Below are 21,380 nucleotides of genomic sequence, written 5' to 3' on the forward strand. Positions count from 1 at the left end.
AGTCTTGCAGTTCTCGCTGGGGCCCAGTGCACACTTTCAAACTTATTTCACTGGTACTAGAAGGCTGACGAGGTCCTCTGTCTTGAGGCTTAAGTTGCTTCCTTTTGGGACGTTGATTGAGAGAGTGGGGGAGAGAGTGAGAGAGAGATGCTTTCTTTTTGGAATTCAATTGCAGTCTGCCCTTTGTGTGACACAATTCAAAAAGTCCCCACGTTGGCCAGCAGGGTAATCATGTGACCAACTCTGTTTGAAACAGCATTGTCTGTGAGGTTTGTTGATTTCAAAGGTTCTCCAGTCACACTCAGTGGCGGGGGGTGGTTGGAGTGGGTAGGGTGGCGTGCTGGCTCTTACACTGACAATGGCTCTCAATGTCTTTTGATTATAACTATTGACAAAACCCATCTTGCTAATTGAATCAGGGAGCACCTCCATTAGCTCTTTATTAAGCTGTCTCTCAGAATGCAAATGTGCAGCCATGTTTTCAGCTGCTCAGCTCTGTGGTCTTTTTAAACAAGTTATATTCAATGTCCAGTAAAAGTTCAAATAGTGTTCGATATGACGAAATTACTATGTTTCCATTTGGCCGGTGTGATTTCCATCGCATAAGCCTTAATAGAGCTTACACAACATTCTTTGTAGGCAAGATTTTGACACATTGTATGAAAAACTAGAGCAGTGATAATTTCACAGCATTCTAAGCTTCAGATCATTTTGAGAGATTCAAGTCAATGGGATTTTACTTTATCTCGTTATCCCTCCACCCCCACATCCTTGAAGAGAGGGGCACATTCTTATTATGCATCTTATCCTGCCTTCTGCCACCACTTTATTTAAAATAGGCTAAAGAAGTAATTCCTCTGACATCTGCATAATCCCATTAGTTTGAAGCATCTTCCTCTCATTGCCATTTGTAAATAGTTTTAGCATTGGTTAGTGCAAGTAAAGATTATAAGGAAGATTTTCCATGGCCCAGTTACAACAACAGAAGTGTGTCAGGCAGAACCTTTGCCTGCCAATTTGACCTGCTTGTGACCTTTTCCCAAATCCCAGGGGCAGGGTCATTTATATAATAGAGGCCTGCACCTGTAATGGCCTAACAGAGGCACGCAACCCACAGAAACAGCAGAACACAGAGAGGCATCTGCCACCCTATGAGAGAATGTTAAAGGTCTGAATTTGACTAAAAAAAAGGGCCAATGTTTCTTCTCTATTCCAGTAATGTCAAGGCTGTGTAACGACAATTGATTCTCCTGGGATCAGTCTTTGGTGAATCAGAACCCACTTAATGCTCACAGGGGGACCTACATCTTCTGTCATTGAGCCTATGAGGGGCCAAGGTGTGACAAAATTCCACAAAGATGCTGAAGAACAACCTCAGACTAGTCCCCAAACTGCTGCCAGGACAGAGAGAATGGGAAAGAGAAAGTTCACACTTCTAGGTAGTTTAAATGGTGTGAAAGTTGCTGAATTCAGGTTCTGCCCCAAAATTGTGACTCTTCACTCCATCCACGCACCTCTACTGCCACAGCTCTGCTGCAACTCTGGCTCCAGATGACATTGTTTCAATGCAGCTACGGCATCTACCCGACAATGTGGAAAATTGGCCAGGTATGTCCTGTCCACAAAAAACGAGAAAAATCTGATCCAGTCAATTACCGCCCCATTAGTCCACTCTCAATCTCAGCAAAATGTGGAAGGAGATGCTGACAGTGTTATCAGTGTTACTCACCAATAACCTGCTCACTGATGTCCAGATTGGGTTCTGCCAGAACCACTCAGCACCAGACCTCATTACAGCCTTTGTCCAAACATGGTCATAACAGCTAAATTCCAGAGGTGAAATAAAAGTGACAGCCCTTGACATCAAGGCAGCATTTGATCGAGTGTGGCATCAAGGAGCCCTAACAAAACTGGAGTCAATAGGAATCAGGGAGTAAACTCTTCATTGAAATCATACCTAGCAAAAAGGAACATGGTTACTGGGGGTCACACATCTCAGCCCCAGATCATAGCTGCAGGAATTCCTCAGGACAGTGCCCTAGGCCCAGCCAACTTAAATAGCTTCATCAGTGACTTTCCCTCTATCATAAGATCAAAAGTGAGGATGTTCACTGATGATTGCACAGTGTTTAGTACCATTTGTAACTCCTCAATAATGAAGCAGTCCATGTTTGCATTCAGCAAAACCTGGACAACTTTCAGATCTGGGCTGATAAGTGGCAACTAAAATTCATGCCACACAAGTATCAGGCAATAACCAGCTCCAACAAGAAAGAGTCTAACCACCTCCCCATGACATTCAACATCATTACCATCACTGAATTTCCCATCATCGGCATCCTGGGAGTTACCATTTACCAGAAACTTAACTGGACCAGCCATGTAAATACTATGGCTACAAGAGCGGGTCAGAGGCTGGATATTTCACAGCAAATGACTTTTTTTTTATTTGCTCATGGGATGTGGGCATTGCTGGCTAGGCCAGCATTTATTTCCCATCCCTAATTGCCCTTGAGAAGGTGGTGGTGAGCTGCCTTTTTGAACCGCTGCAGTCCTTGGGGTGTAGGTATACCCACAGTGCTGTTAGGAAGAGTTCCAGGATTTTGATCTGGCAACAGTGAAGGAACGGTGATATAGTTCTAAGTCAGGATGGTGTGCGGCTTGGAGGGGAACTTGCAGGTGCTGGTGTTCCCATGCTTCGGATGCCCTTGTCCTTCTAGATGGAAGAAGTTCCATGTTTGGAAGGTGCCGTCAAAGGAGCCTTGGTGAGTTGCTGCAGTGCATCTTGTAGATGGGATACACTGCTGCCATTATGCGCTGGTGGTGAATGCAGTGAATGTTGAAGGCAGTGGATGGGTGCCAATCAAGTGGGCTGCTTTGTCCTGGATGGTGTTGAGCTCCTTGAGTGTTGTTGGAGTTGCACCCATCCAGGCAAGTGGAGAGTATTCCATCATACTCCTGACTTGTGCCTTGTAGATGGTGGACAGGAATTGGGGAGTAAGGAGGTGAGTTACGTGCTGTAGAATGCCCAGCCTCTGACCTGCTCTTGTAGCTACAGTATTTATGTGGCTGGATCAGGTCAGTTTCTGGTCAATGGTAACCCCTGAGGCTGTTGATAGTGGGGGATTCAGCAATGATAATGCCATTGAACATCAAGGGGAGATGGTTAGATTCTCTCTTGTTTGAGATGGTCATTGTCTGGAATTTGTGTGACACAAATGTTACTCATCACTTAAGACCAAGTCTAAATGTTGTCCAGGTCTTTCTGCATCTGGAAACGGGGTGCTTCAATATCTGAAGAGTCACGAATGGTGCTGAACGTTGTGCAATCATCAGCGAACATCCCCTCTTCTGACCTTATGATTGAAGAAAGGTCATTGATGAAGCAGTTGAAGATGGTTGGTGCTCGGACACTACCCTGAGAAACTCCTGCAGTGATGTCCTGGAACAGAGATGATATACCTCCAACAACCACAACCATCTTCCTCTGTGCTAGGTATGGCTCCAACCAGTGGAGAGTTTTCCCCTGATTCCCATTGACTTCCGTTTTGCTAGGGCTCCTTGATGCCATACTCAGTCAAATGCTGCCTTGATGTCAAGGGCAGTTACTTACACCTCACCTCTGGAGTTCTGCTCTTTTGTCTGTGTTTGGACCAAGGCTGGGTTTGCCATTGTCATTTCCAGTGCCTAGGTCAATGCCAGGTGGACTGTCCAGTTTCATTTATTTTCTTACACTTTGTAGCAGTTTAATACAACTGAGTGGCTTGCTAGGCCATTTCTGATGGTACTTGAGAGTCAGCCGCATTGCTGTGGGTCTGGAGTTACATGTAGGCCAGACCAGGTAAGGACGACAGATTTCCTTCCCTGAAGGAAGGACATTCATGAACCAAATGAGTTTTTACAATAATCGACAGTGGTTTCATGGTCACCATTAGACGAGCTTTTAATTCCAGATTTATTATTTGAATTCAAATTTCACCATCTGCCATGGTGGGATTCAAATCCATGGCCCCAAAGCATTAGCCTAGGCATCTAGATTACTAGTCCAGTGATATTACCACTATGCTACCGCCTCACTTCCTGACTCCCCAAAGCCGTCCACCATCTACAAGGCACAAGTCAGGAGTGTGATAGAATACTCTCCACTTGCCTGGATGAGTGCAGCTCCAACAACACTAAAGAGGTTCAACACTATCCAGGTCAAAGCAGCCTACTTGAATGACAGCCCATCTACTACTGGCCCACCATACACAATTGCAACAGTGTGTACCATCTACAAGATGCACTGCAATAACTCACCAAGGATTCTTCAACAGCACCTTCCAAACCAACAACCTCTACCACCTAGAAGAACAAAGGCAGCAGGTACAGGTGAACACCACCACCTGCTATTTCCCCTCACCTCCCATCCTGACTTGGCAATATATTGGCATTCCTTCATCATCACTGAGTCAAAATCCTGGAACTCCCTCCCTAACAGCATTGTGGGTGTACCTACACCACATGGACTGCAGGGTTCAAGAAGGCAGCTCACCACCACCTTCTCAAGGACCATTCGGGATGGGCAGCAAAATGCCGCCTTTGCCAGCAATGCCCACATCCCATGAATGAATTTTTTTTAAAAGCAACTTCATCAGTTCTTAATCCAAACTTCACATCTACAATCTAGAGCTGTGTTGTCTGGATGAAGTGGATTTGTGGGGACAATCATACAGGATATACTGCAACAACTCAATACGCTTACATTAACAGCACCTTCTTCCGATGGATTTCTTACATTTAGAAGGATAGAGCTGCAAGATCATAGCCATGCCATCACCTTCAAGATCACCTCCAAGTCACACATCAGTCTGAATTGAATTGACTCTATTTGATCATTATGAACAAGTGGATGCAATTATAAAAGCATAATATCATAGGATTCATATTGCTGCTTTGCATTCTGTGTAATAAAAGGAGAATTCGACTATTCAGTCACAGTGGCCTTGACTATGGTGCAATGTAACAATAGATATATGAACAATATTGAAGCTGTAAAAAAATTATTCAAACATTCTGATGAACTTAAATTCTGCTTTAAAATTGCTCAAGTTTTTTTTCAGTACCTATAACTTTCCACACTGCTCCTGACAGCTTTCAGTCATTACTGGAGCACCAAGTACCAGTTCCCTCCAGCACTTCACCCAAGTAGCCATTACTCAGGTGTGAGCCTTGACAGAAAGTGCAAATATGCTATTTGACTGTGAGGGCATCACGGTTGATCAAGATCCGATCCTCACTAACAGCTATACATATGCACCTCCAGTGCTCGAGTCACTGACACTGACGAGTAAACACAGGTAGTAACTAAAATCTCTATAACCTGTAGGATACTGAGGCCTGGCATAGCAACTCTGCTCAGTCCTGATTGACAGCAGCCTACTCAACACAGAGCAGGGACTGAGTCTGCGCCTTTTCTGGTCTGTATGATTTAGCTACTCGCTGGATCAATGGCTGAGCCATTGGGAAAGCCAGTGGGCGAGAAATTGGGTTGTTTGCACCTGTAGATTGCTGTGGGTCTGTTTTACTTCCTGCATGACTGCCAACAACTGCTCCAGCCACAATTCACCTCCCCTTTAGGAAGTGCAAGCTAATTTTATGCAGTTCAGGCAACTTTAAGCGGTGTTAGCCACTCACAATATTGATACCCTGCTGATATATCCAACAGTATGGTTAGCGCTGGCTGGATGCTGAAATTATTGAAATGAGCAGACAACATAAAGTTGGCACACTGCCTGCATTGCAATCAATGGGCATGGATTAATAATCCATCAAATTTAGCAGCACCCCCCCCCCCCCCCACCCCCCGTATCTCTCATTTTTTATAATATCAGTAGAACCTCTTGAGCATGTTATATCCTTAAAACTCAAGTTTATTGCAGCCTCTTGTTTCATTCCCCGTACCAAATTAATACCAGCCAGTACATAGCTCCTTGCTGTAACTGGTCCTTGGGGCTTTTATGCTTTGAATTTTAATACCAAGAAATTATCTTGTCCATATTATTTTTGGAAATTTCTATAACAAAGACCTTACAAACTGAGAACTACTTTTTCATTGGAAATGGCTGATGTGTTCATTCCACCTCTCAGCTGCTGCTATGAAAATTGGTGAAATTTACAACCTAAATGTTGCTCGAGTGGAAGTGACAGGAGCTGGAATTTAAGGCTGCAGGTGAATTAAACATCCATTTCACCTGGCAGCCTGTGGACTTACAATGCAAAGTTAAGGACTCCAGCTGTGTTTCTGCACCCATGAAAAGACAAACAACATTTTTTCCATCAGTTCAGTTATGAATGAACCTGTTCACTGCTGGCAAACATTCTTTTAATTCATTCTTGATGTGGGCATCACTGACAATGTCAGCATTTATTTATTGCCCATCCCTTGTGGTGTGGGTGGTGGCCAATCTTCTTGAACCTCTGCAAATTAAAGGTCACTTCAGAGGGCAATAGTGTGAGTCTGGAGTCACATATAGGCCAGACCAGGTATGGAATACAGGTGCAAGACATAACTTTTTACCCTTGATTTGTTACTCCAAGGTTCAAACACAAGAATTACAACAAATAAGGAGACAAAATTCAAAGCTCAAATTTCCAATGTTAGAAGGTTCGGTCAGTTTTCTGTATACCTGTACACAGTGTAGATTCCTGTGTTTCACTTAAACTATCAATGCTGTTGGCTTGGATAGCCTCATTATTCTCACAAGTCTCAACCACAAATTTTAATTAAAGATAATATTCCTGCCTCTTACAGACCCCCTCAAAGTGGCAGCTTATCATTAACAACTACAGTACAATCACCAGTTGAACAATGACCAGAATATGGGAGATAAACCATATCTACAGATGGATCTCAATATTCATACCGATATCCCACCAGGATGAATCATGCCAACCTTGTATATTTCTTCCCTCATCTTATGATTCGGTTGAGCCAGAATATAATAGTGCATCTGAGACTGATTTATATGCTTCATTAATTCTACCAGGTGCTCGGGCAATCGTGGTATGTTATACCCAAAACATATTTGGGCAACTGCTTTTTTAACTCATCTTCCAATCCTTACAGGTCGGACTAGGGTAAAACTAAATGTTCCAGTCGCAATAGGACAGGTTATATTATTGTTCTGGTATTCCCAGTGCATAATGGTGACATAATATTCACCTCTCCCCCTGTATGAGGATCTCACAGGGAAGTGTCACCTAGCAGTCACCTTCATGGTACAATTCCAAACAATGTGATCCCAATTAAACCCACAAGCTGGAGCTGTATGCACAGCAATGACATAGGGGCAGATGAACATGTCCCAGACTTGAGTACACCCTGTAACATCTTGGAATACCTACATGATCCCATCCATACCTTGGGGGTTCATCATATTTCACTAGATAGTTCCCCTTACATACCCCTATGTTTTCCACATGAAACAAAGGACTTGGGGCTGCACTCCTACACAAGACAAGATAATACAACACCAGTTCCAGCAGGGTAACACCCTCCTGTTCCAGCCAATTGCATTCATGTCTTACCAGGTACACCTGTATTAAACTCATTGCCTGACACACAGTCAAATTGAATTGGTAGGTGGAAATAGCCCTCAAATGTCAGTTAGTTATCCATGAAGGAAGCCTTCCTTCAACAATGCATTGCAGATTTTCCCTGGTCTGTTCTACCAACCAAGATCCATCCGTTATGCACATATCATTTCATGCAGCCTCATCAGAAGCGTTATGATTTTCTTTTAACATCAGGTTGATTGATTTAGCGTGGGATTCGAGATACTTGACCACGTCCTGTAGGTGTAGGTCATGACTTGGCCTTCCTGTAATGCTCCCTGTTCTAAAGTATTCATTTCTTTCAAAAGATGCCTCAAGCAGTTTCTCAGCAACTTTACTGAGATTTCTAAAGTGTCTAAATCAAGGGTATTAACTAGGGAAGTACCAGTGTTGAATATAGTGGCAACATCATTCAACAAGCTATGCTGTCTTCTGACGTGCCTCTCCTCACTGTTGTTTTCCTCAACATTCTTAATTAACTCAAAGTCATTCAATTCAGAAGTAGCATTAAACCCATGATGATCCGAGAAGTCACTGTGGTACAGAACTTACAGATCTGTCTCTGCTAGTGCATCACTGGTTCTTTCCTAAAATTCCCCAATCAATTTGCGCATCAACCTTTCATATTCCCAGGACTACGTGCAAATGAGTATAAAAATAGAAGGATAAAGCAGATGAATGTGTAGCTGGCAAGATGTGCAGGAGGAAGGGCTTTAGATTCTTGGGACATTGGGACCGGCTTTTGGGGAGATGGGACCTGTACAGGCCAGATGGGTTGCACTTAAATAGAGCCGGGACTGAGTTCCTTGCAAGGCGATTTGTTAATGCTGTTAAACTAACTTGGCAGGGGTGTGGGAACCAGGAGGAAATATCAGACAGGAATACCAAGGTGCACAGAAGACTGGAAGTGATAGATAGCACTAGAGTAGGGAATAGTAAGTTATTAGGTCGAATCAGAGTAAGGGAGAAAGAAATAAAGTCTAAATCAAGGTTATTGTGCATGTATGTGAATGGACGGCGTGTGATAAATAGGATTGGCGAGTTACAGGCGCAGATTGACATGTGGAAGCATGATGTTGTGGCTATAACAGAGACGGCTCATGGAAGGGCAGGACTGGGTGTTAAATATTCCTGGATACAAGGCGAAAGTTAGGAAAGGAAGAAAGGGGGGGGGGGAGTGGCAGTATTGATTAAGGAGAGCACCACTGTGCTGGAGAGAGGGAACAAAACAAAGTGCAATTACATTGCTTGGTATAGTCTATACCCCACCAAATAGTGGAAAGGGTGTAGAGGAACAAATTTGCAAGGAAATTACAGAGAGGTGCAAAAATTATAAGTAGTTATAATAGGAACTTTAATTATCTGAATATAGAGTGGGGCAGTAGTAGTGTAAAGGGCAGAGAGAGGTAAGAGTTGCTAGAGTGTGTTCAGGAAAATTTTCTACAGCGATATGTTTCTAGACTAATGAGAGGAGAGGCACTGCTGGACCTGGTTGTTGGAAATGAGGTGGGTCAAGTGGATCAAATATCAGTAGAAGAACATTTAGGGGACAGTCATCATTGTACCATAAGATTTAGGTTGGCTATGGAAAAAGACAAAGAGCAATATAGAGTAAGAATAATTAACTGGGGGAAAGCCAACTTCAATGGGGTATGAATGGATCTGGGCCAAATAAAATGGAATCAAAGGTTGGCAGGAAAAATGGTATCTGAACAATGGGCTACCTTCAAAGAAGAGAGATAGTTCATAGGATCATAGGAAATAGGAGCAGGAGTAGGCCATTCAGCCCATCGAGCCTGCTCCACCATTCAAACAGATCATGGCTGATCATCTACCTCTATGTCATTTTTCCCCACTATCCCCATATCCCTTGATGTCGCTAATATTCAGAAATTTATCGATTTCTGTCTTGAACATGCTCAATGATTGAGCTTCCACAGCCCTCCGGGGTAGCGAACTCCACAGATTCACCACCCTCTGAGTAAAGAAATTCCTCCTCACCTTAGTCTTAAATGGCCTGCCTCCTTATTCTGAGACTGTGTCCTCTTGTTCTAGACTCACCAGCCAGAAGAAACATTCTATCCACTTCCACCCTGTCACGCCCTGTAAGAATTTTGTAAGTTTCAATAAGATCACTTTTCATTCTTCTAAACTCTAGAGAATACAGGCCCAGTTTCTGCAATCTTTCCTCATAAGGCAATCCTGCCATCCCAGGGATTAGTCTGGTGAACCTCCATTGCACTCCCTCTATAGCAAGTATATCCTTCCCTAGATAAGGAATCCAAAACTGTTCACAATACTTCAGGTGGGGTCTCACCAAGGCTTTATACAATTGAAGCGATACATCTTCACTCCTGTACTCAAAAACCCCATGCGATGAAGAACATACCATTTGCTGTCTTAATTGCTTGCTGCACCTGCATACTAGCTTTTAGTGTCTCATGAACAAGGCCATTAAGGTCTCTTTGGACAACAACACTTAACAACCTCTCACCATTTAAGAAATACTCTGCCTTTCTGTTTTTTCTCCCAAAGTGGATCACTTCACACTTATTCACATTATATCCATCTGCCACATTCTTGCCCATTCACTTAGCCTGTCCAGATCCCCTCGAAGTCTTCTTGTATCCTCCTCACAACTTACATTCCCACCTAGTTTTGTATCATCTTCAAAGTTGGAAATATTACAATTGGTCCCCACATCCAAATCATTTATATAGATTGTAAACAGCTGTGGCCCAAGCACTGATCCTTTCAGTACCCCATAGTAACAGCCTGCCATCCTGAGAATGACCCATTTATTCCTACTCTCCGATTTCTGTCTGTTAACCAATTCTCAACCCATTGCAGAATATTACCCCCAATCCCATGTGCTCTAATTTTGTTTACTAACCTCCTGTGTGGGACCTTATCAAAAGCCTTCTGAAAATCCAAATACACCATATCCACTGGTTCTCCTTTATCTATGCAACAAGTAACATCCTCAAAAAACTCCAACCGATTTGTCAAACATGATTTCCCTTTCATAAATCCATGCTGACTCTGCCCAATCATATCATTATTTTCCAAGTGTCCAGTTACCTCATCCTTTATAATAGATTCTAACATTTTCCCTACTACTGACGTCAAACTATTAGGTCTGTAGTTCTCCGTTTTCTCTCTCACTCCCTTCTTAAATAGTGGGGTTACATTTGCTACTTTCCAGTCTGCAGGAACCCTTCCAGAATCTATAGAATTCTGAAAGATAACCACCAATGCATCCAATATCTCTATAGCCACCTCCTTGGGATGTAGCTCATCTGGTCTAGGGGATTTATGAACTTTCAATCCAATTATTTTTTTGAGTACTACCTCTTTATTGATACTAATTACTTTCAGTTCCTCATTTTTACAAGTCCCTTGGTTCCCTGTATTTCTGGGAGAATTTCTGTGTCTTCCTCCGTGAAGACAGACATGAAGTAATTGTTTAGTCTCTTCACCATTTCCTCATTCTCTACCACAAACTCCCCTGTCTCTGCCTGCAATGGACCCATATTCATCCTTGCTAATCATTTCCTTTTCTCATATCTAAAGAAGCTTTTACAGTCTGCCTTCATGTTTCTAGCTAGCTTGCATTCATAATCTCTTTTCCCTTTCTTTATCAGTTTCTTAGTCCTCCTTTGTTGGACTGTAAATTGCTCCCAATCCTCGGGTTTACCACTTTCTCTGGTGACTTTATAAACTACTTCCTTTGACCTAATGCAATCCTTAATTTCTTTTGTTAGCCATGATTGATTCACCTTTCCTGTTGGGTTTTTGTGTCTTAGAGGAATATATATTTGTTGTAAAATCTGTAATACTTCTTTAAATTCTAGCCATTGCCTGTCTACCATCAAATCTTTTAATGTATTTTCCCAATCCACTTGTTGTGTCGAGTGTGGTTCCCTGTGAAACCAACCTTTGAGGTGCTGTGAGGTCCTGCGTGGGGAGGAACAGTTATTTTTCGCCGTTGCTTGCAGTTTGATTAGCATCATTTCCGATGCCATCCTCCAGGCTGGATCCTGAAAGATAGTGTACGACTGCACCTTGTACTGTTCCTCCATTCCTGTACCTTCAGGACACCTCTTCAGGTTGTCTACAGAGACAATTTTAAAAGATTGCTTGCCATTCGGCTGGTTAGCAAATATTTTGACAGTTCTTTCATTAGTAACAGAATGTATTTGAACAGGTTTCTTCCACTTAGGTCTCAAACCAGGCTGCTGTTCAAACTTTCTCTCCTGAACCCATTCCCCAGTTACTGGTTGCCAAGCTTTGTTAGTTATCTGTTTTTGTCTATTCTTCTCTCTGATCCTCTGACTAATTTCATGAATTTGATCTGTTATTTCTTGTTTCAGATCTAATTGTTGCTATCAGGTCAAGGAGTCAGAAAGCGTAGAGGCAATAAAAGAACCGTCAGTAAGTGGTGTGTGCATTTCAACACCATACATTAACTAATACGGTGTTCTAGAGAACACTGTCCCTGATGCACACATGGGCACATTATTTATTGATAACTGTATTTCCGGAATGATGGCGGCCCTCTTATTCCCTCTGATTCTCAACAGTTTAGTCAATAGCTTTTTTGCTTCCTGGTTTTTACGTTCCACCAGTCCAGCTGACTACGGATGACGTGGTGTGCTGTGCTCTAACTCAATCCCCTTTAGCACACAATAGTTTTTGAAAATCTTGGAAACAAAGGCTCCACCTTGATCAGTGTGTAGGATTTTGGGTGCACCAGCTACAGTAATGATGTCAGTAATAGCATTGACAAGTGCAGTTTCTGAAACAGTTTTTGTGGGGACCAGCCAGCAGAAAAAAGTGCAGCCATCAACACAAACAAGAACATGTTTATACCCCATTGATGGAGGTAGTGGTCCAATGAAATCAACAAAAATTCCTTCATTGATTTATTAGGCTTCATAGGAGCCAATGGTGGCGGATTAATAAGTGATGATTTGTTGATCAAATTACATGGCTCATAATTTGCCACATATGTTTTCCAGGTTTTAAGAATGCCTGGCCACCATTATAAAGGAGTCAATTTGCAGAATGTTGTTCGGGCACCACCTTGTGCCTGACCTGTACCCTCGTGTGCTTCTTTTACAAGCTGTTCTCGTTTGTTACTGGGGGCTACCTCCCGGACACCCTTGGGCAACTTAACCAGTGCAATACCAGTCAGGGTCACCGAATAGAAGTACTTTGATGGATATTCTTTTGGATTCTGTTTCATCGGGTCTAATAGCTGAATCAGTTCCTCATCCTGATTAGCTGCCTGTTCTGCCCTAGTGATTACATTAACTATGGCAGGCCCCTCTCGACACCAAGCCTGATAAGGTTTTCCTTAAAAAGAGACTTTTCTGTGCAGAAAGCAGAGCAGAGACAGAAAAACCAGCAGCCAAAGGCTGAGAGAGATCGATTCCAGCCAAGAAGACGACCCTGCCAAATACCATCTTTAAAACTACCTAGAGCCAGAGACGAAAAGGTGACCTTTGAAAATTCCCCATCTGAGAGATTGAAACAGGATCTTCTTCATCCGACTGTAACTGAAATTTAACAACAGAAGTCTGCAGCCAAGCATCTGTCCACCTGAAACCCTCCAAAGCTTGATTCCAGTGAACCAGGAGAAAAGGAAGAACAGGCCTGCATCGTTTAAAATTTCCTCCTGCAAAAACAAACAAGGTTTCACAATAAACTCCTAAAAATACCAGACCTAAATGTATGTTATCTTTTAATCTCTATCTTCTCTTGTGTGCATGTGGATGAGTGAAGTTGCGAATTTTCAGTTATTTTTTAATAAACATTTACCTTTCTTTAAACTTACAAGAAAACCTGTCATTTGTCTGTTTATTGACCATTAAAACAGTCAAGGGTTAAAACATATTTCTAATAAAACATTGTTTATGGTCAGTTGAGAGATGAAAAGGGAAATCACCCCTATCATTTTCTACATCTCCATAGCACTAGCATCAGCGGCTGGAGCTTCCAGATAAAAGCTTTTAACTGGGTTCACTACTCCTAAGGCTGGTGCAGTCTGCAGATCCTTTTTTAATTGTACAAATGCTTCCTCACACTTCTCATCCCATTCCCCCTCTACACTTTTCCTTATCCCTCAACAAACTCCCTGCTGTATCCTGTAAGTCCCAAAAATGGCCTAAATGTTGTTAGTTCTTGGACAGTTTTACATTTCACCTCATCTATCTCCCTTTCCCCAGGTCTAATCGTCAATCCAAGAAATTGCACTTCTTCCTGCCCTATTTGAGCTTTCTTGGTATTTACTTTTAAACCTGCTGCCTTCAGTAATTCCAACAACAGCTCTAACAATATCTTGTCTCCTCTTCACTTTTCAAAAACAATAACAGGTCATCTACATGTTGTATTAACTGGTCACAGCAACCGAATTCTTGCAGACATGTTGCCATACTCTGATGTAAAATCAAGGGACTGTTGTGAAATCCCTGTAGAAGACATGTCCACATTTATTATTTCCGTTTCAAAGTAAAAGCAAACTTATACTGGTCTTCCGGGTGTAAGGGAATCAACCAAAACCCATTTGAAATATCCACAATGATGTAGACCGTAGTTGATCTGGGAATGTTCCTGATTAAAGCCACTACTGCCGCTATCAGTTCTGATGAAAGATCACAGACCTGAAATGCTAACTCTGCTTCTCTCTCCACAGATGCTGCCTGACCTGCTGAATATTTCCAGCACTTTCTGGTTTTATTACTGCTTCTACAGTAGAGGCACAAGCTGGGATGTTTTTATTCAATACATAATAATCGATGGTCATTCGCCAGGAGCTGTCTGGCTTCTTCACAAGCCAGATGGGAGAATTTACACGTGTCGCAAAGGGTCGCAAGATTCCTTGCTCGACTAGGGAGGTTGCTGCCTTCTCTAGATCCTTTTCTGCCTCCTTGGGAAATATGTATTGTTTCTGTGGTCGGGACATAGATTCTCCTTCTACACTAACCTCAACTCCAGTTATCTGTCCACAATCATGTTTCTGGATGATAAATACTTCCCTATTCTCCTCCACTACTGTCCAATATTTCTCGGGTACTCTAGCCTGCAGCATTTCAAAGTCGTACAGTGCCGCAGGAGTCACGGCCCATTCCTCACCCTGTCGCAGAGGTATACCTAATACTTTGTCTATCTTATCCATTCCTCCTCACAACAATTATTTTGCATATCTACCACGACACTGGGCTAACATCCAATTCAATCCTAATACTCCCATTCCAGGCTGATCCCATCTCATCAGAATCCATTTAGTTTGGAGGGGTCCTACCTTGAAGTTCAAGGCTATGGATACTGCCCCAGCCACTGTGTTGCCCGTAAACCCTCCTAAAACTTAGGGCTCCCTGCTAGACCATGGAAAGTTCATCGGAGAGAGTGAATCCACCACTGTGTTCGAGGCTTCAGTGTCTACTAGATAATCACCGTTCCCTCCCTCTACCATAATATCTATGCATGGTCTATCGTATCCATCGTACCTGAATGGACACAGGTACTGAGGCTGGGTGCAGCCCCTTCATGTGAAATTCTCTTGGTCGTCCCTGCCTTGAGCAGCATGGACTTTACCTTGAGGGTTTCCTTTGTCTTTAAACTGTGCCAACTTCATAATTTTCTTTAACTTCACCTAACTAGGGGCACTTGGGTGGAGAGCTCCCATATTCTATTTCCCTGCCCCGCCCCTTCATTGGTTTTCTACAATCTTGGGCAAAATGATCCCTTATACCACAGTTGTAGCCCCCCGTACTATCCCAATATGCTTCAGGCTTAAAGGGTTTTTCTGCTTGCTGCCATTTATGTGGAGTTACGGTTTTCATTTCACATACTTTCCCTTTTAGCTTATTTATAGACCCAGTATCTCTCTTACTAGCTTGCCTTGCTTCAATTGTTTTCGTTAAGACCCCATTTTCCTCATTATGTTTATTATCAGGATCAAAATATTCCATGGCAGATTGAAGGTATGGCAGGCTGTGGGAGTTTAATGCTCACAACAAGTGATTACAAGCTTGTCCCTGCAGCTGATTTCTAACAGTAGCTCCTTCCATGGCTGCACTATGTCGGCCACAATCTGTCTGAAAATACTATAGGAATTTTATTGACTCGCTGCCCCACCTCTGTCTTTGCCTTAAATGGGTCGTCTTTCCCTTTTCCCAATTGCTTGCGAGATTTATTGTTTCACAACCTCATAGGTTCCCTGACATATTTTAGTCTTGACACAGAGTCTGCTAAATACCTTTGGGCTCAAGGTAAATAGTAATAGTTTCTTTTTCTCCTCCTCACCATAATTACCTCAGGCTGCTCGCTTTTCCACAGCCAACAAATGTCCCTGCAGATCTCCCCCATCTCCAATTTTTTAAATATCACTAACCATTTTCCTCAGGTCCTTTGTTGAGTAATTTTGCTCAAATTCACTATCTAATTCTGGCAGTCCTATAGATCTGGGTGGTGTCTAAAAGGATACATAGGTCCAGGATGATCTGGGGTGCTAGGCAGTGGCCGCTAGTCAATCCCTGATTTCCCCTTTTCTAACTCGTCTTCATCTTGGTTACCCTCTAAGGGCTGAATTTTAGTAGCACGCAAATCACGGCAGCTGCTTTGAAGTCAGCGGCCTGCCCGCGCGGAGCAGCCACCGCAGAGCTCCTGCGATATTTCGCGCGGGAGCTCATTTAAAAGTAGGAGGTGGAATGGCTGCCCCCAATGACATAAAGGGGACGGCCGTTCCATCCCAGGCAATGGCAGACGGTGCCACCACGTAGACGCTGACTCCATTTTTAAAGGGCTTCAAACCCTTAAAAGTTTTAAAGGGAACAGATGTGTAAAATTAAAGTAACACATTAAATAACATCCACACCCCCAAAGAATAATTGATTCATTAATAGCCCATTACCCCAAAAAAACGTTTATTCAGATCTCCACCTTTCCCCACCGACCTTTAATAACTTTCACCCTCAACCCCTTCCCACCATCCCCCCCACCAATCCAAAGAGTTTTCCCCACGCTCCCCTCCCGACCTGTAAACTTCACTCCTCCCCCCTCCTCACGCCTCGGAACTCCGAAGTTCCGAAGGCGCGGGAGTTGCAGTCGGCAGCCGGAATATCAGTGTGGGACAGCCACCAGGACAAGGTAAGTTAATTTGCATGTTTTTTAATTCATTTCAATATTAAAATGAAGGCTCCGCCACTTGGGCCGCCATGAGGCCTCGCCGCCACCTGTAAAATGCGGTGGGGCTTCCCGGCGTCAAGGGTCGTGGTGGCCTCTCCCAGAAGAATTTTCCGGGCCCTCTGCCATGACCCCCAATGTTGGAGGGCTAGTAAAATTCACCCTCTAAATGATTACTGTTCCCTGGTGTCATTGAACAAACTACTCCTCTTTGTTCTGTCAATTTGTTTCCTAGTTCCTTAGTCTTCCTCTTGCATTCATCATGGTCCTGCCTACCCCCCGTTCAACCACAGTCTGATGAGCCACTCTAATGGCCACTTTCACATCACAGTTTTCATCCTCCAACTTATCTGCCTTTTCTTTCTGTAAGTACACATCTTCTCTCCAACTTTCATTTTCTTTACATTTATCTGTACACTGACTCTCTAAATACTGTTCTTTAGTGCACCATCTTTCCTTTTCTTTTTCAGACTCTGGTCTATCCCTTTTTCAACTTTCACATTCCTCCTGCAGTTCCTTTTGTAGTCTATTCACTAACACTTCCCTATCACTCGCCTTCTTGTCCTCTTCTAACTCTTCTTAAATGCATCTTTTCGCTTTCAACATTTTTAACTTGCCATTAACTATGACCCAAACTCACCTCTCTTTTAGAACAACACCCTTCATGACTAACTCATTTATCGTTTTCCCTTTGGGATTTGGTTGCGTCCTCATTCTTACTCGTGCCACATGTTCAGGGACCAATTAATGAAAGACCCAGGTAAGGAAAACAGGTGTAAGGTGTATCCTTTTACCCTTGACTGGTTACTCCACGGTTCAAACATGAGAATTACAAGAAATAAGGTGGCAACACTCAAAGCTCAAATTAAACACTAACGACATTACTAGGTTCAGTCAGTTTTCTGTACACCTGTATGCAGCATAGCTTCCTGATTTTACTTAAACAATCAATGCTCTTGAGTTGGATAGCCTTGCAGGTCTCAACCACAAATTTCGATTAAAGACAATATTACCATCTCTTACACAGGATTTCTTCCCTGAAGGGCATTAGTGACCCAGTTTGCTTTTTAAGATAATCTGACTTTTTACCATAACCAGCTTTTTATTTCCAGACTGAATTCAAATATTCACAACTGCAATGATGAGGTTTTAACTCCTGTTCTCTGAATTATTAATCCAGGCCTCTGGATTGTTTTTCCAGTTACACAATCACTGCACTACGGCACCCTAATATATTTATGCAAAGACTTTTTCACATTGGTTTGTCTCAAACAGTTTCAGTCCTACCTCATACGCTAAGGTATAAATTGCTGCAGTCATATGTTTGAATACACTTATTATACAAATTAACAACAAATTTCACCACCCTCTGCGATTCAGCTGGTTAGTGCACTATCTAGAGTGCAATTAAGCCATATAGCTTTGGTTTGTACTGAATTAAGTGATCTGAAATGGGGTGGCAGAAGGGGTAACACAATTTATCTCAGCACCCCTGGCCTAGTGAGGGGAAACTCGGCCAGGTTCCTGCTCCCAACTCCAATTCATGGCCTGTGCTGGCAATTGGATGTAGTATTTTACAGAAGGAAGCCACTCGGCCCAACATACCTGTGCCGACTCATGAAAACCCCAGTCTTACTCCCCTGTCCTTGCCTTGTATCCTTCCGAACTTTGTGTTTCACAAAGCATGTTGGCCTACATAACAACAGTGACTACACATTAAAAGTAATTAATTGGCTGGGAAGCACTTAGGTGTCTTAAGGAAGTGAAAGGCACTATAGAAATACAAATAATTTTTCCCTTTAACAGCTATTCTGGATTGCACTATTGTTTCAAGGGGGTAGGGTTGGTTTTCTGAACATCCCTCAGCATAAATTCTCCTCACAATGGTTCTTTTTATTTTAAAATGGTGCCATCTAATTATTGACTCACTGACCAATGGAATTTGTATTTCCCTGTTTGCCCTAACAAAATTCCTTAAATAACTTCTCTGAAAACTGTCGTTAACCTTTCCTGTTCTATTGAAAGGTAAGGTAAGACCAGGACAATGCTCAAATATAAGCTCTTCCATGTCCAAATAGCCTTTGAAATTTGATAAGGCCCGAAAACCGTGATTAGCATAGAATCATAGAAAGTTTAAGGCACAGAAAGAGGCCACTTGGCCCATCGTGTCTGTGCCAGCCAAAAAACGATCCACCTATTCTAATCCCACCTTCCATCATTTGGTCCGTAGCCCTGCAGATTACGGCACTTGAGGTGCCTATCCAGACTCCTTTTGAATGGGTTGAGGGTCTCTGCCTCAATTATCCTTTCAGGCAGTGAGTTCCAGACCCACACCACCCTCTGGGTGAAAAAGTTTTTCCTCATCTCCCCTCTAATTTTTCTACCAATCACTTTAAATCTATGCCCCCTCGTCACTGACCTCTCTGCTAAGGTGAATAGAACCTTCACCTCCACTCTATCCAGGCCCCTCAAAATTTTGTACATTTCAATCAGATCTCCCCTCAGCCTTCTCTGTTCCAAGCACAACAACCCCATCCTATCCAATCTTTCCTCATAGCTGCATTTTTCCTGTCCTGGCAACATCCTCATAAATCTCCTCCATACCCTCTCTAGTGCAATTACATCCTTTCTGTAATGAGGTGACCAGAACTGCACACAGTACTCAGGCTGTGGCCTAACCAATGAGTTATACAGTTCCAGCATAATCTCCCAGCTCTTGTATTCTATACCTTAGCTTATAAAGGAAAGGATTCCATATGCCTTCTTAACCACCTTATCGACCTGTCCTGCTACCTTCAGGGATCTGTGCAATCTATGGCATCCCACAACATGGGGACACCTGCTATCCTGTCAAAGCCACATGCTCACTCTGCCTGCTTCTCTCTGGCAAGAGAGAATGAAATGTATTTAGCTCTTTTTGCATACAGAGCCTCAGTGACCTCCCTCGCACAACAGTGGATGGCTAACTGGGAGATGTTAGAGATGTCCCCCGCTCCAACCTGGAAGGAGCCAGACACAAAAGGACTCATGGCCACAGTAACCTTCACAGCCACTGGCAATGCTGTCCTTGCCTTGCTATGAGGCTGCAAGTCTTCAATAGGCCACAGATTTCAGTGAGCACCTCTTTAGTGAAAAGCGAAGATATTGCACACACTGTTCCTCGCTGAACTTAAGACAGGAGAAATGCTCCCTGAAGATACTGGGTGGATATGGCCACCTGCTGAGAGCACTTCTCCCCCTCCTTCTCCTCCGTCTTCGAGCAGCTTGTCCTCCTCAGTGTCGCCTCTGATCATTCTCCCTGTCATGTTACAGGACAAGAGGGATACAAACTACAACACACATGATTGGGAGCAAGTGGTTCAAGTAGAACTCTTGAAGTCAGAGCCAAGGCCTTCACCACAAACCACATAACTCCCTGTAGAATTCAGCAACTTCAAATAACAATACAGACCTCCATAAACTTTAAATAGTACTAGAGGGTGGGGTCCTTCCTGCTGCTGAACGCATGTTCAGCTGTCTGAGGTTAAGAGAGCATGTCAGCTGGAGCATTCAGATCAAAAATAGTGGTGCTGACACCAAATCAGTGTTACCCACTAACTGATGTCACAATCTGCAAACTCTGCACTACTCCGGTACATGCTCCCAGCACCCATGCTAATGACATATCTAAAATAGTATCCAATGTGGCCAGTAACTGAAGTGTGTGCACAGGACAAATGCTGTTTTGGATCTGAAAAGACATACATAGCACTACCCAACTGAATTTTGTGGCCTTGCTGTCTAGGTTACACTTTCAGGAGGGAAGGAAACCAGAAATAAATGAGGCCAGTAGAAAGGAAACGAGGATTTAGTTGGGCATTAACAAATTCAAATGCTTACTGTAGGATTTATCACATGAGGGACTCACTGTCTCAATGCAAGATGAAGTCGATGATTAAAATGGACCCTGCTGTCTTGAAACCAAGATGAATGTGCACCTTATTGTTTATTATTGCTGGTTGGTTTTCTTTGGGTTGCTGTCGCAGATTCTCCCAACTTCATGACAGACCTGTACATCAGAGCAATGAAAGGCTTTGAGACAGAATTACATTCTCTGCATATAAATCAGGGGTTTTACAACGGATCTCAGCAAATTGCAGACTTCTTTTATCATTACACACAATCTGATGAGTGGCATTAAATGGGAGTGGAATCACTGTCAGTTCACAGGGTAAATCGTAAGAACTATTGTGCAGTGCCAAGGCATTTGTCTGACACCCTCTCGTGATATGAAACATTCTAAAAATAATGAAAAACATGCCCAGTTTTAAAGAGTGCAGAGGCTTTTTTCAAAGGTTAACAAAGACCAGATTAGTGAAGCACAGAAATATCTTTGCATTTATTGTACTTCTTAAAGCCTTTTTTTGCACCAGATGTAATTTATTAAATTTCAGCATCACAACCTTTGTAGGTAACGAGCTGAAAGCTTGGATCTTAGTCCTTGGACAGGGAGTGACTGGAAATCTGAAAGGATTCCATCAACCAGAAAGTGCTGGCTGTTATTATTCATAGAGATAAAAAGGTGCATACATTTCTCACACACATCTCGCCATTAA

Source organism: Heterodontus francisci, chromosome 15 (genome assembly GCF_036365525.1).
Source record: "Heterodontus francisci isolate sHetFra1 chromosome 15, sHetFra1.hap1, whole genome shotgun sequence".
Lineage (NCBI taxonomy): Eukaryota > Metazoa > Chordata > Chondrichthyes > Heterodontiformes > Heterodontidae > Heterodontus > Heterodontus francisci.